A 12604-nucleotide genomic window follows, 5' to 3' on the forward strand; every position below is an offset into this window, starting at 1 on the left:
AGCCCTGAACTTGCCTGCTCTTCCTCCCCGGTGCAAAGTCCACAGTCTGAAAAACGGCGCTCCTTGAATCACAAAGCGCCTCGCACCACACAGCGAAGCGGGACCCGCGGAGCGGGTCCGGCGAGGAGCTGCACTTGCAGAGAAGGGTCCAGGCACAGATGAAAAAGCCACGGCAACAACCGGTCCTACAAGGAATCCCACGACGCTCTCAAAGGCGGCTGCTTTCAATGCTGGGGCAGGGGGCGTGGCAGTCAGGGAGAGCGACCCAGGTGTTGAGGGTTGACCGCACGCAGGGACTCCTGGAAGTTAGAGTCCCTGCGGGTCCGCTCGCAGCCCTGAACTTGCCTGCTCTTCCTCCCCGGTGCAAAGTCCACAGTCTGAAAAACGGCGCTCCTTGAATCACAAAGCGCCTCGCACCACACAGCGAAGCGGGACCCGCGGAGTGGGTCCGGCGAGGAGCTGCACTTGCAGAGAAGGGTCCAGGCACAGATGAAAAAGCCACGGCAACAACCGGTCCTACAAGGAATCCCCAAGCAAATCAATCCACTTTTTAATTTCCAATGAGCATTTAAGACTAAAGACAATTTGTACTTCTAATGAAAGACCATGTCATACAGCACAGTAACCAACAAGTTAGGCAAATGATTGCAGACATAATGAAGGGCAGGCAGCATGTAATAAGTGCAATTTCATAAGTTTAATTGTAGTGGCTGTGAGACATTTGCGCCTAGCTGATATGCGCTCATATGTCCACAGGTCACACATCCAGAAAGCAGTCACAGGAGGCAAAAGGCACGGCACCTGAGAGGGATGAAAGTCATGAGCCAGGTCCCAGTGCATCACAGGACACAGGTGTACCGAGTGGGCAGCCACCTTCCCAAGAACATGACATCACAGAAGAAATGCAGGCATCCCCAAGACCATCACAGTCCCCACTATTGTTATCTTCACCAGAAATGCCAGCATCCCTGGATATTGAAACACCTGCAGCACAACCTAGCTGGAGGCATGTCGTTTCCCCACTGATGGAAATGGAGACAGCTGCTGGTGAAATGGTGGGTGAAGACTCACAAAACTTGCCTGGAGCTGACATCTCTGACACACTGCAGCCCAGCGCAGAGCCTGTACCTAGTACCACTAGACGCCGCACAGTACAAGGAACGAGTGTAGGTGCACGTGGGGAGGGGTCCAGTGTCTTCCAAGGCCTGGAGGGATCCATGGTCAGGATTCAGAGGATACAGGGCAAGGGCATCATGTCCTGTCAAAGACAAATGCTCAACCTCAACATAAACATGCAGGAAATTGGTAAGGGCATCAGGGAACTGGTGGAAGTTAACAAGAACATGGCTACAGGGATCCATGACATGACCCAATCCATGCAGCAACTGTGCACAAAACTGGACTTGACCTCATACGCTGACGATACGCAGCTGGCGGTGACACTAAGTGGAGACCCTGAAGTGGAGGCCCCCAGATTCCGAGCCGGACTTGTGGCAGTAGCGAGTTGGCTTCGTACCAATTGCTTACAGTTGAATGCCACCAAAACTGAAGTGCTGGTCTTGGGGAAACATGCTGAGTTATGGGGAGACCAGTGGTGGCCTCCAGAGCTGGGCATCACTCCTATCCCAGCCTTAGAAGTGAAAAATCTAGGAATTTGGCTGGACCCCGCGCTCACCTTCATAGGCCACACAAAGAAGGTTGCAGCCACCTGTTATGGTATTTTGCGTGGCATAAGTCCAGTCCTGAAATACTTCGATCCTCCCACTCGGCAGCTCGTGGTCCAAGCTTCAGTTTTATCCCGGCTGGACTACGGAAGTGCCCTGATGCTAGGGGTGAATCAAGCTGAGGCATCCAGACTTCAAAGGGTACAAAATGCCGCGGCGCGGGCCATTGTTGGTCTTCCCAGACACTGTTCCGCCTCGGACACCATCTCGGCCCTACATTGGCTACCGGTCAGGCAGAGGATCAAGTTTAAAGTGCTCTGTCTGGCCTTTAAAATCATGAAACTTTCGTCGCCGCCGGCTCTGACTAACTTGCTTATTCCCTACATCCCTTTGAGATCCTTAAGATCAGAGGCTCTTCATCTGGCAGTTTGCCCTCGCTTTAAACTTTGCCGAAGGGGTGGCCGCTCTTACCGGGTGCTTGCTGCGGGGCTGTGGAATTCGCTTCCGGTGCACATCCGAGCTTTGAATGATCTGCTCACTTTCAGGCGCGCCATCAAAACTTTCTTGTTTCCTGCTTCTGAGTAGCTGTCCTTTTTCTTTTCCTTTTCCCTTTCCCTTTTCTGTGTTATGTTATAGTACCTGTCTAAAGCGCCAGGACGCCCCTTTGCTGGGGCAGCTGCGCGCTATAAAAATAATATTAACATAACATAACATAACATAACATAAATAACATCAAGGCGCAGGGAGAAGCAGCGTGCACAGAGAACTGAGAAAGCTATTCACCGCCTGGCAACAGCCACATCCCTGCTATGCAGTCGTAGCATGAACAGTCAGGAAGTCCCGACTCAAAACAGCAATCACCTGACAAGGGGCATAGCCGGAATGACCGGTGCGCTAGAGGCTCTTCTTAATGCTCAAACTGCTCAAACTGCTGCAATAGACGTGCCGGAGAGTGAAGGTAGCACCAGTAGGAGCAGCACGGCAAGCCCCCATGTTGTGGAGACAAGGAGGAGCACCAGGCGACTGGGTGAGGCTACAGGCCAAACGCCCAGTGAACAGAGTGAGCCACATACACCTGCCAGTGCAAAGCGTGGCCGTAAATGAACAGTTATTAGTAAGGACTACTGCCATTGGACAGACAATTTAGGAATTAGAAAGTTTGTGTTGCACATTTGTGCCATTTAAACCTGCGTAGTGACAATATACAACTACGGTGGGTGCATTCAACACCTGTTTGTGTGTGTTTACTCACTGTGAGCATTGCAGTGAAATGCTTACTGGGGCACTTTTGTTCTTTCACATACCTAAATATATAGTACATTAAACAAAATATCTGCTTTCAACATAGGTCTCAGTCTCATTACTTACTCAGAAATAGTTGCGTGTTATCTCCTCACGTTTGTATCTGCCATCACTTGGTGTTGACACTCCAGCAGGTTGTGTTTCAGGCACAGCATTGTCATCGTCATGATCCTCATAGTCTGACAACTCCACCTCAGTACCCTTCTTCACAGCAAGGTTGTTCAACATAGCACAGGCAGCAATGATGGGGGTATACTGCCTTGCACCTCCACTCTTGTGCAAGCACCTGAACCTGCTTTTCCAGATACCAAACGTACGCTCCACGACATTTCTTGTGCTCTTGTGGGCCCGGTTATATCTCCTTTGGCTGGGTGTTGAGGGGTTGAGGTAGGGGGTGAGTATGAAGTAGCGGAGGGCATATGCACTGTCTCCTAAAATGAAATGGGAATACATTACTCACATGCATACTTGTACTTCTTACTGCAATAGGTGTTATGGGGGTCGCACACTGTGTCTCACCTAGGAGGTATCCTTCTCCAAATTCCCCTGCAGTCAGCCGTGCATAGATGCCGCTGTTTTGAAATATATAGGAGTCGTGGGTACTCCCAGGGAATTTTGCCACAAGGTCAGTGATGGCGCACTTTGCATTGCAAATCACCTGCACATTGATGGTGTGCGTTGACTTCCTATTCCTGTGTATATATATTCTGTGACAGCAGGGGGACAAATGGGAATGTGCGTGCCATCAATGCACCCAATTATATTGGGTAATCGTGCCATCTGGTAAAAGTCAGATTTTGTTTGGACCAGTTCAGCATGGGTTGCAGGAAAAGATATATAATGCTCCATCCTCTGTAAGATGGCGTCAAGGAATTTGTGGAAAAATCTTGACAGGCTGCTCTGGGTCACCCCACCTACCGCAGCAACCACACTCTGGTAGCTCCCAGACGCAAGCAGGTGTAGGCTGCACAGCACCTGCACGTGGGGTGGAATAGCGTGTGCCCTTGGGGTAGTATGCTCCAACACTGGGTGGAGGTCCCTGATGAGTTCCGTGATGGTGTCTGGGGCCAACCTGTACCTCTGGAGTATCTCTGCCTCTGTGAGCATGAACAGGGTGATCCTCTGTCTGTAGACCTGCTCCTCTCTCTGCCATTCCCTCTCTCCTTCCTCCTGTAGCCGTAGCCGTCTTGCAATGACATAAAATGCCGCCATTGTGCAAGTAGAATTGCATTTTGGGTCCATTTTTATAGGTTGCATCTGGTTACCACCTGATTTCAATCCATGGTAAATACCGACTCTTAAATACTGAATTTCAAGCAAATTCGGTGTTTAAGAGCTTCCCTACATCTCAATATTCATTTTTACCACTTCTTTTTTACCGATTCGGTAAATTTACCGATTCGGTAATTTTTCAGATTCGTTATTTTACCGATTCGGTAACTTTACCGATTCTGTTAATTTACTGAATCTGACGATTTTCGCTTTCCGACATCCCAATTGCTCAATACCGGTCGGTAAAGGCCAAAAATACAGATTTTCGGCCGTTACCGACCGGTATTGGGCTACCTACATCTGGCCCTTAATAATTGTAGTCTGCTAGACAATAAGCTTTTCCTTTCACACTCCCAGATTTTCAGATAAATACTCTCACTTTGATCTCTGGAAAATAAAATAAATGCAGAGCTCCGTCGGAAGACAAAGCCTGACATTGGACCTCTGTCTTTGAATGCCCCATAAATGTGACAAGATAAGAGCAAAATGTGAAGGCCTTTTTACATAAATTGAGTGCTTGTGGAAGAATACAGCAAACAGGCTGTGCTCCATGGCAGAGATGAAGACATGATGGAAAGCCAACAACAAATTAAGGCAGTAAATAGAAGGCAAGGAAATGTGAGTTACAAACTACAAAGCCAATGGAAAGCAATGGGTGGAGCGTATTGGTGGGTCAGCTTTCAGAATGTCCCAACAAGTCTTTAGCAACCAGACAGCTGCGTTGTCTGGTAGACTTTGACATAAAATTGGCCAGTGCTCTCTTAAAAAACATATATCTCTCCAGGAGCCATATCATGGTGGGCCACGCTGGCTCAGGACAACACAGAGAGCTTGTTCTGTGAAAGCGAGGGTGCAGGTTTACTAACCTTTCATGCCATTCAATGCAACAAACCCAAACCAGGCCCATGTGCTGTGCTGCATGAAAGGTAGACCGCAGAGCATATGTCTAGGTATAACTGTGGCATTTCGATGGACTCATAGAGAAAATCAAAAAGTCATGGATGGAAATAAATGATTTATTCTTAAGTGTTAGCAACTATTCGGACCACATTATGTGGTGTTATATCTTAAAGGTGACATTAAAAAACCGGACCCAAAAATATGTAAATCAGTCCTAGCCATAACCAGAAGGAGCAGTCCAACATGAATTTGGCTATATTCACTCTGACTGGAAACACCAACTAGAGATCTCATCAGTGCTATGCGAATTGAATATTTGTGGCGTAGGGAGCTTTGTAGTCTATATTTCAGTAGCAGAGTCTACTTAGGGGCTTATTTTGTAACTTTTCAAGCAATGCAGCATGGCAACCATAGTTGCAATGCTACCCTGGATGAAAGGGAGAGAGAAGAACAGTGCCATATCTACTCAAATCAAATCAAATGCCATTTATAAAGAGCCTGGTTACACCAACAGTTTGTTACTGCGCTAGAATCACAATCGGAGAAGGGAGAACAGGATCATGGGGTAAAGAAAGGTACAGGAAGGATACTAAGTTACAACTCGAATAATCAGGTTTTTAATTGTTTGAGGATGGTATATTCCACTGAGTCAGATTGCAACATCAAGTGCAGAGAGTTCCAAATTCCAAAAAAAAGATAGCTAAAAGAGAAAGCACCCATTCTCGTTTTCCGAATTTTGGGATCCTTAGCCTGAAGGGTTCCACTCGATCTGAGTGTGCGGGAAGGAACATTAGGCATGATTAAGCGTCAAAGGTAACTGGGGCTCCTATTACACCAGATTATATGGAAGTAGCCCATTGCTTTGGAAGTAATCCTCTTCTCAACAGCCAGCCAATGGAGAGCATTCTAAGCTTTAGAGGCCAAGGATCTTCTAGAGAGACTAAGAACCAGGCGCACTGCAGCATTCTGAATGGGTTGGAGCCTGGTCAGACTTCCCTTGGCTGCCCCCAGATATAGAACATTGCCATAATCCAGCTGAGATGTAACTAAGGCATGCACTATAGTCTTTCTGACTGCTTTGAGGAGGAGATCAATAAGTTTCCTTAAAACTTTAAGTATTCCAAAACATGTACACGCTACTCTCTTAACTTAATGATCAATGAAGAGTTCTGAATCGAACCAAACCCCAAGATTTTTGGTTTCTGCTTTGGGGGCATGGGTTTGTCCCAGGGAATCAGACCACCAGACAGAGGTCCATATAGAGGGCTTGTTCCCTACAAACAGTAGCTCCATTTTATTGGCATTAAGTTTAAGGCAATGGTTGGCCATCCACGTAGCTAGCTCTTTTAGGCAAAGAGAGAAATTGATTGCCGAAATGTTAGAATCCTGCAATAGTGTGACAATAAGCTGTGTATCATCTGCATAATACACAATTGTCACTTTATGTCTTTCGACACTGTCCACAATGGGGCCAATATGAAGATGGAACAGAGTAGGGCTTAAGATAGAGCCATGCGGAATCCCTTGCAGTCGAGGCAGATTTTCTGATAGAAAATGGTTCTGGGAGACCTGAAAACTTCGCTCGTGGAGAAAAGATCATAGCCATCGAAGCGCGCTTTCTGCAACGCCACATTGACTAAGCCTATAAAGGAGTAGGCTATGTGAGAGGGTGTTGAAGGCCGCCCTCAAGTCTAGCAGAACCAGAGCAGCAGTTTGTCCAGCATCCGCACATCTCCTTAAGGTTTCAGTAGCTAGCAAGAGAGCAGATTCTGTTGAATACGAGGCTCTGATGCACGACTGAGTCGAATGGTAAAGATCATTTGTGGTGATTATCAAGTGAGTTGACTACCACTTTCTCTGATATTTTTCCAAATATCAGTAGTAGAGAAATGGGGCACAGGTTATTCAATGCCATGTGACCAGAAGAAGGTTTTTTCTGAAGTGGTAACACAATCGCCTGCTCCCTTTTACGGGGAACCTCTTCAGTGCCATAGGAGTGTGTGAGGAGTTGTTGGATATAAGGAGCGATAATATCCAGCCCTTGAATCAGTACGTTAGATGGAGCAGGGTCTGACAGGGACCCTGACTTGGTGCTGGACACTATGTTCTTCAGCTCCACCAGGTTAGGGGCTGTGGATTCCTTAAGAACATTCTCTTTGGCTGGTTCAGTTAGGAAGTCATCGAGATTGATGGGGCTATGGGCTTCTAGAGAGAAGGTGTCATAAATTTTAGCTATTTTAGAAGAGAAAAAAGAGGATCGAGAAAAGTTCTTTGGATGAATTACTCACAGTTTCTATTTTATCAGTATAGAAGCCACATCTGGCTCTCCAAATCAGCGTGTGATATTTTTTGATCTCTGATTTATAATTGTCTCTACTAATTGGGCTATAGTCTTCCCTCCAAAAGCATTCTAAGCGGTTACACACTTTTTTGGCTAAGCTAAGTTCTTCAGTAAAACCAGGGGGCCAAATTCTGCACCCTGGGATTTTTATTACCTGATGCACAACTTCATCAAGGGCAGTCAATATCCAGTTTTTAATCTGGCAGTTAGCCAAAGTGACAATATCCCCCAACTAGGGAGCATTGTGTAAGAGGGACTTTGTAAATGTTTGGGATTAAGCTAATTCCATTTTCTTCTTCTAGGCATTTGATTTGTTATGTCATTTGAAGATGTCCTGTGCAGTGACACAGTAATCGGCACCCCATAATGGTCTGACCAAGAAACTATCAATGGTTTCATAACTTTAATTGTATGGAAGTTGTCAAAAATAGGATCTAGAGTATGGCCTAGTTGATGAGTCAGGGAAAGTACTCCTTGGGCTAAATTCACAGTATCCATTTCTCTATAGAAAACTAGAGCATTTGGGTTAGCTTCTTTGTCAAGGTGCATATTCAATTTGCCTAGGACTAACACATTTGTATGGTGTAGAGTTGGCTGTACAATACTTTCTGCCAAAGTCGAGATAAATTTAGATGCGGGGCCAGGTGAATGATAAATCAAGAATCCCATAAGGGCGGCATTACCTGCTAATGCAGGGGAGAAGGATATTGCTTCACAATTCTCAAAATTGGTGTCTTAATGGTGCATTTTATAGCTACCTTATGAACAATGGCTATCCCTCCACCTCTTTTTAAGAGGCAGTCTTGCCTCATAATCCCCTATCCTACCGTGAATGCATCTAAAACATTTCAGGTGCGGGGGTATTACGGAGCCAGGATACGGTGGTGTTTTTCTCTATCCCTGCACTGGAGTTCTTTAGGCTGCTATGCCCCTATGCATGCACCCTTGCACCATAGTGCAAGAGTGTGAGTTAATGCATCGACTGTATACAGAACAAGTCAGAAACAGTGATGAGAAATTGCCTCGCTCCCAGTTATATGTTCCAAATTTGGAGACTTTGGGTAGCTATATTAACTTTTAAAGCACCACAGAAAAGCAGCCAAAGTTGCTGAACAGTGTTGTGGGAAAGAGTGAGAGCAGGACAGCACCAAATCAGCCTAGATATATCATTGTTTTAGCCTCTCACTGTGTTGGCCCATTTTAGGCTGCCATGCACCTAAAACACACCATCGCACCGGAGTGCGAGGGCCTGTGCATTCGGATGTATGACGTTACAACGCATACTTTTACCACGCCTACCATTACCACGCATTTTTTACAACGCAGGATCCATGACAACGCATACCATTACCACGCATGTATTTACAACGCATATACTTTTACAACGCATACAATTACAACGTAAGTATTGGTAAGTATATAATATTTTTAAATATTTAATTTAATTAAAATTAATATAATGTCATTTAATTTAATTTAATTTAATTAATTTAATTAAATTTAATTTAATTTAATTTAATTTAATTTAATTAATTTAATTTAATTTAATCAATTTAATTTAATGTAATTTAAATGTAATTATATTTAATTTTTACACTGTACCCTTTTACCCAAAAACCCAAAACTGACCCTGAACCCAAAAAATACCCCTTTTACCCAAAAACCCAAAACTGACCCTGAACCCTAAAAATACCCCTTTACCCAAAAATCCAAAACTGACCCTGAACCCAAAAAATACCCCTTTTACCCAAAAACCCAAAACTGACCCTGAACCCTAAAAATAACCTTTTACCCAAAAACCCAAAACTGACCCTGAACCCTAAAAATACCCCTTTACCCAAAAACCCAAAACTGACCCTGAACCCTAAAAATACCCCTTTACCCAAAAACCCAAAACTGACCCTGAACCCTAAAAATACCCCTTTACCCAAAAACCCAAAACTGACCCTGAACCCTAAAAATACCCCTTTACCCAAAAACTAAAAACTGACCCTGAACCCTAAAAATACCCCTTTACCCAAAAACTGAAAACCTACCCCTGAACCCTAAAAATACCCCTTTACCCAAAAACTGAAAACTGACCCTGAACCCTAAAAATACCCCTTTACCCAAAAAGTGAAAACTGACACTAAACCCTAAAAATACCCCTTTACCCAAAAACTGAAAACTGACCCTGAACCCTAAAAATACCCCTTTACCCAAAAACTGAAAACTGACCCTGAACCCTAAAAATACCCCTTTACCCAAAAACTGAAAACTGACCCTAAACCCTAAAAATACCCCTTTACCCAAAAACTGAAAACTGACCCTAAACCCTAAAAATACCCCTTTACCCAAAAACTGAAAACTGACCCTAAACCCTAAAAATACCCCTTTACCCAAAAACTGAAAACTGACCCTGAACCCTAAAAATACCCCTTTACCCAAAAACTGAAAACTTACCCTGAACCCTAAAAATACCCCTTTACCCAAAAACTGAAAACTGACCCTGAACCCTAAAAATACCCCTTTACCCAAAAACCCAAAACTGACCCTGAACCCAAAAAATACCCCTTTACAAAAAAAACCAAATACTATTTTTAATAAAATAATATACTTACCAATACTTACGTTGTAATGGTATGCGTTGTAAAAGTACCTGCGTTGTAAATACATGCGTGGTAATGGTATGCGTTGTAATGGATCCTGCGTTGTAAAAAATGCGTGGTAATGGTAGGTCGTGGTAAAAGTTGCGTTGTAAAGGTTGTATACCGTGCATTCTATCAAGCACAGTTGTTGTACTGGAAGGGCAAATTTCCATTATAACAACTATACTTTAATACTTTTCCTATTTCGAATGTGTGCTGTACAGTGCAGCACGCATGCAAAGTTGGAAAAATGTGGAAAGGTTTAACTCTTCCTTCACAGTTACGCCTCTCTCGAGGAGGCATACATTATTGGCTCAAAACCCTGTCTACCAATGGGATGCCTGACATGTTATCGGGTCAAAAATATTGATGTCAAAGATATTGGCTACCTATACTTATAATGGTACAAAAATATCGGAACAAAAATATTGTTCACACAAATATCATTAAAAATAATACAAAATTATTAATTTTCATTATATATATATATATATATATATATATATATATATATATACATATATATATATATATATATATATATATATATATATGTATTTTGCACCGCGTCCAACAGCAGATAACGACTCCCGCCCTGCCGCAAAGACACCTCGGACATGGCCCATCCAGGTAGTGCAATATTTATTCAATTGTAGCAGATATATGCCGCATGACGTTTCGGCTCCGTGGATCCTTGCTCACATGATTTATTTTTTATTTTTTTTTAAGTATGTTTTATTGAAACAAGTGACATTCAATTACATTTCCTTGTGCAGAATACAGTAGGGAAACAGAGAGCTATTTAACTCGCACAAAGTCTGTGATAACGCTGTCAACAGCCGGAGTCCCAATAGGTTCCAACATCAGTGAGCCATGCATTTAACCACAATGGGGATAGTCCCGGCATCTACATCAAAGGACACTCGTACATTACACTACAACGTATTGTGCGTTATCCATCCCGTTATCCATCCCACCAGAGTGTCCAGTCCACCCTGTCAGCTCGGGCGTGCCTCTGGCCAACTCCCCTTGTATTGCCCACAACCCTCTGTTCGATGTTGCAATGCATTATTTCCCAAGGACGGGTCTGTCCGGCCAGACCTGTCTATAAACTAGGTGTATGGACGTCGTCGGTGTTAAGCACGCCCTGGACATTGTCGTGATGCGGTAGAGGGCTGCGGCAAGGGTCGTCGTGTAGTGCATGGTCATGCATTTGCTTGTCAGATGTAAAAGTGCAGCGTAGTCAACTGGGGGGTGACAGTCTGCTAAACAACCTCCAAACCGAGGTAGGGGATAGAAGAAAAAATAGGGGTGTAGTGAACCTTAAATCAAGGAGGGAAGGGTGTGCTGCAATGTGGTCTCTGCCATTCTTGGCCCGCGGTCAGGTGGCGTGTCAATGCGGAGTGGAGATGCTATGCTTATGTGGGTCAACGGTGACGTTCGAGTTGCAAGGACTTCTAGTGTTGGGGCGGTGAGTCACGTGTGTATCGGCCGCGTAGTCGGTCCTCCCCTACAGGGGGGGGGTGCATGGGGGGGGATGAGAGGGGGGGAGGGGGGTCCACAAGCGGGGGGGGAGGGGGAGCTACATAAGTGGTGGCTCATTCCTGCATATGTACGGCTCCTTTTTCCATGGTGTTGCCGTGCAGAACTCTCCCTTACTGTACCTCTTCGCTCCGCTTGGGGGGGGGAGAAGGGGTTCCCTCCCAGCCTATGTCACCCCACGGTCAAGGCAAGCCCTGTTGAACGCCTGTAAGATGTTATCCCAGATCTGGGCTATTGGGATGGCCCTCCGTCCCGCTGTCTCCTCCCTGCGTAATACTGTACCCTCTGCTGTCGCCCAATAAGTGAGGGAGGCACACCTGTGCTTTGTCTGCGGTGGGTTTGCATCTCTCCAATGTCGTGTTATAAGTCGTTTGGCGGTTATCAGTCCCAGATCCCAGAATCTGACGTGGGCCTTGTTGTGTTTTGTTCTTTTGATCAGGCCCAGCACGCAGGCGTCCCAATCATGCCTCAGTACCGTGCCCGCCCCTTTCGTCAAGAGTGTAGTGACATCTTGCCAGTATGTTTGTAGTCTGGGGCACGACCATAGCATGTGTAGGAGATCTGCATTCAGTAACGCACATCGTGGGCAGCTGGAGGTATCCAGCGCGAAGTAACGATTTATCTTGTCCGGGGACAGATATGCCCTGTGTACAATGTAGAACTGTATTATTCTGAATCTCGAGTTGCGGGGTATGTGGCATGGGCTTTACAGGATCCTCTCCCATTCCTTATCCGTCCAGTCCCTCTCCCTGTCAGTCGTCCACCAGGCTCTCAAGGGCTGGAGTGTGCATGTGGTGTGGGACTGTAACGCCTGTGCTAGCCAGTGCATCACGTGCGATCCGTTTCCCATAATGTGTAGATATTGTATCAACTGGTGCGTCTGAGGCTCCTCCGATATATCACCCCAGTGTTTCATGAGTATCCGGACCATAGAGGCGTGGAGCAGGAACTGCCCT

This window comes from Lissotriton helveticus, chromosome 2_2 (assembly GCF_964261635.1).
Source record: "Lissotriton helveticus chromosome 2_2, aLisHel1.1, whole genome shotgun sequence".
Classification (NCBI taxonomy): Eukaryota; Metazoa; Chordata; class Amphibia; order Caudata; family Salamandridae; genus Lissotriton; species Lissotriton helveticus.